General features: G+C 48.5%; 1 pseudogene; it reads right to left on the bottom strand.

Moving 5' to 3' along the window:
• Positions 1-1,602: 1,602 nt before the first annotated feature.
• Positions 1,603-2,906, bottom strand: LOC136393574 (C-C motif chemokine 4-like; annotated as a pseudogene).
• Between the last annotated feature and the right edge of the window lie 271 nt (positions 2,907-3,177).

Genomic DNA, 3,177 nt, shown 5'->3' with positions numbered 1-3,177 from the left:
GTGGCTGGAGGCAGGGCAAGGAAGGGAACTGTGTCTGTTGGCCTCAGCGTGGTACAGGGCCCAGCCCTGCTTCTGCACTAGACTAGGAACACTCAAATGTTCTTCGTGGTTGTCCCTTCTGTACCCTATTTTCACAATGGGGTGTCCTTTTCTGGCACCACGGAGGCATGTCACAAGGAGCACAGAAAGCCGAACTAGCCTGGGACTTGGCACTGGCTGGAGTCCTGCTCTGTCACACACTTGCTGGGTGGCGTTTAGCAAGTCACTTCTCAGTCTTTGGCACTCAATTTTCATAATATGAGAGGGTTGGGTGAGATGGTCTGAGAGGTTCCTCCCAGCTTTATTAGACTACAATTCTCTGTTCTGTGGATCAAGGCTGATTGTGCATGTAATTCTATCTCAGAGCACTGATCTCACTCATGTAACAAGAAATTCTGATGGAAAAGTTATTAAGGAGACACGGCTTTAGCTTACTCCCATCACAACACTACAGATCCAAATCTGACATTTGCTCTTCTGTCCTCATGATAAACTGACTCTGCCTTGGGCTTGAGACAGCTGGTCCACTAACTAATCTAGTCCACATGGTGATGCCAGGAAGACTGATACTATGCCCGTTCTAAGCAAAAAAGCTAAGGCTCAGGGAGGGAAAGAGAGAATTTTCCAGATGCCAGACCCTGTGATGGGTGCTTTACACATCACCTCATAACTGCCCTTCAAAGTGGATAGTTTTACGCCTACTTTACTGGTATGAAAATTGGGGTCTGGTAAGGCAGGGTGTCTTTCCTAATGATAAACTGCCAATGAGAGACAGAGACCCACTGTTCTGACTCTGCCCGACCTCATCTTCCCTCTACGCTGTACTGCTGCTGCTGTTTACAGCTCCTCAACAGATGTTGAAGGGATAATCATCCTCTCATTGTGCTCTCCAAACAACCTACAAGCCTTAGCGAGTCACACACACACACACACACACACACACACACACACACACACACAGAGTTCTGTTCCTACAACAGTGATGTCGCCCAAATTTTGGTGTAAGTTAAAACACACCTAGCCTGTCACTTAACTATCCTAACACAGTTGTAAAGTCATAATCTAGAACATAAAACACAACTGAGCCACAGAAAAAGGAAAAGGACATAAATATACTGTCCTGTGCACTGCACTGTAGTAACAGAAAAAAAATGACAAAAAATGAGTAAGCCGAAATGCTCATGTCTTAATTTTTTAAAGTTTTTATGGGAGTGTTGTAAATTCAAAACATCATATGTTGAGATTGTCATAACCCTGAGGACCCCCTGTATATATATTTTAGTTTTATTATGGAAACACAGAATCAACTACACTACCCATCTATCTGCAATAGCAGAGAAACAGTGATGGTGGACCATCTCCACGGGGGACATGTGTCCTTCGGTAAAACCAACATAAATTATGGAAATAACATCAAATGCAATAACATTAAGGTTAAATTAATTAAAAAAAGGAACAGGGACTACTGAGAGGAGTCGTGAATGTGGAGCAGGTGCATCTCACTGAGCAGTGTCAGGCTTAGGCGAGCTCCCCGGGGAGCCCCTGCCCCTGTGCCTGGAGCGCTCAGTTCAGGTCCAGGTCACTCACGTACTCCTGGACCCAGGGCTCCCTGGGGCTGGCGCACACTTGTCTGCCCTCTTTGATCTGAAATCTGTGGAATGAGGAGTGAACAGGTTAGCATCACAGAGGACCCTGTCTGTGGTAGACATCTCCCTGTGTGTGACCACACTTCATGTTGGACAGCTCTAGTGGGTGGGAAGGACCTTCGGGGTTACTGGAAATGAACTCCTTGTAACTTCCACCCTGGACTTAGCTGTGGCCTCAAGTTTGCCCAAAGCTTTACAATCAATATGGCTCTATCTCCCATTCATTCCCGAGTGCCCCTAGCAATAACTTTTCCATGTGTTTTTCTAAGCATGGTTTAAAAAATTAGCCCACATTTTCTGTGATCTTTTTTACCTTTCCTGATTTCCTAGCCTCTGGCTAATTTCCTCCACAGGACCCCTCCTTTTCTTTGACTCCCACCCAACCCCCTCCAGGACTCAACTGGTGACTTCATAACCTGTTCCCTACCGCTGTCCAGGAGGGCTTCAGCCCTCATACGTGTCTTCCTACTGCGTGGTCCTCTCCCTGCCCCAAACAGACCCCTTACCGAATCCTGCCCTTGCCGTGTCAGCTGCCTCTCAGAGCACCCAGAGGTTAATCCTCACACCGTGGCTGGTTGGGGGCGGAGGCTGCTGGTCTCATAGTAATCCATGACAACGCTGCGATTCAGCTGCCAGGGGGTGTAAGTGAAGCAGCAGGCAGTGGGAGAGTCTGAATCCACTGGAAAGAAAGGCCAAGGTGAGGTCGTAGCTCTACAAGGAACTGCTCTTGGCTTTTAGTTATCATTATTCAAGGGGCATCTCTGTGGAGCTACCAGAGCCCCAAATACAGTCCCTCGCATCCAGTCCGACCACCTGACATAGGAGTCTTTTTATAAATACACATCATGGAGCTGGAATGGGACACAGAGCACACGTGTAATTCCCTTCATTTAACAGACGGGGAAACCAAGGCACAGGGAGGGACAGGGACTTTCTTAAATAAGCCTACCGGTTACTATTTCTTAAGAAGGCAGGAACTTGAATATTCTGAATGTCTAGGAGATGCTACGTTTAACAGCAGGCTACTTAAAAGTCTTCCCAGCTCCTTTCTGTCCCATCCCTGAAGTCACTGTTGGACCAGCCCCAACTAGGAAAGTGGACTCTGCCTACACCCCGGCTCTAGAAGTGGGAGCTGAAAGAACAAGCTTACTGGGTCCCGAGCGCCGGGAGCAGAGGGCAGCCACCAGCAGGAGCAGAGAGGATGGTCACACAGAGCTTCATGGTCTTGGGGAGAAGAGGCTTTCCTGGAGCTGAGATGCACAGCCCGAAAGCTTCAGAACCCGGCTGTGTTCTGTGCTGGTACTGAGTTGGGGTCCTCTCTTTATAGGAACTCTGAGGGCTGGGACAGAGGTGGGAACACAGGAGGGCATGTGGAATTTCCAGAGTTCAGATGATGTCGGGGTGCCAATATGGAAACTGAAGCTAGCCGAGAGTGAGGACTCTGCACGGCTTCTCTTCCCCAGGGCAGTGTCATGCGGTGGAAAGGAGGCGG

Source organism: Saccopteryx leptura, chromosome 2 (assembly GCF_036850995.1).
Source record: "Saccopteryx leptura isolate mSacLep1 chromosome 2, mSacLep1_pri_phased_curated, whole genome shotgun sequence".
Classification (NCBI taxonomy): domain Eukaryota; kingdom Metazoa; phylum Chordata; class Mammalia; order Chiroptera; family Emballonuridae; genus Saccopteryx; species Saccopteryx leptura.
Note: the sequence above shows the minus strand (reverse complement) of the source record. Positions and strands in the feature narration are given on the sequence as shown.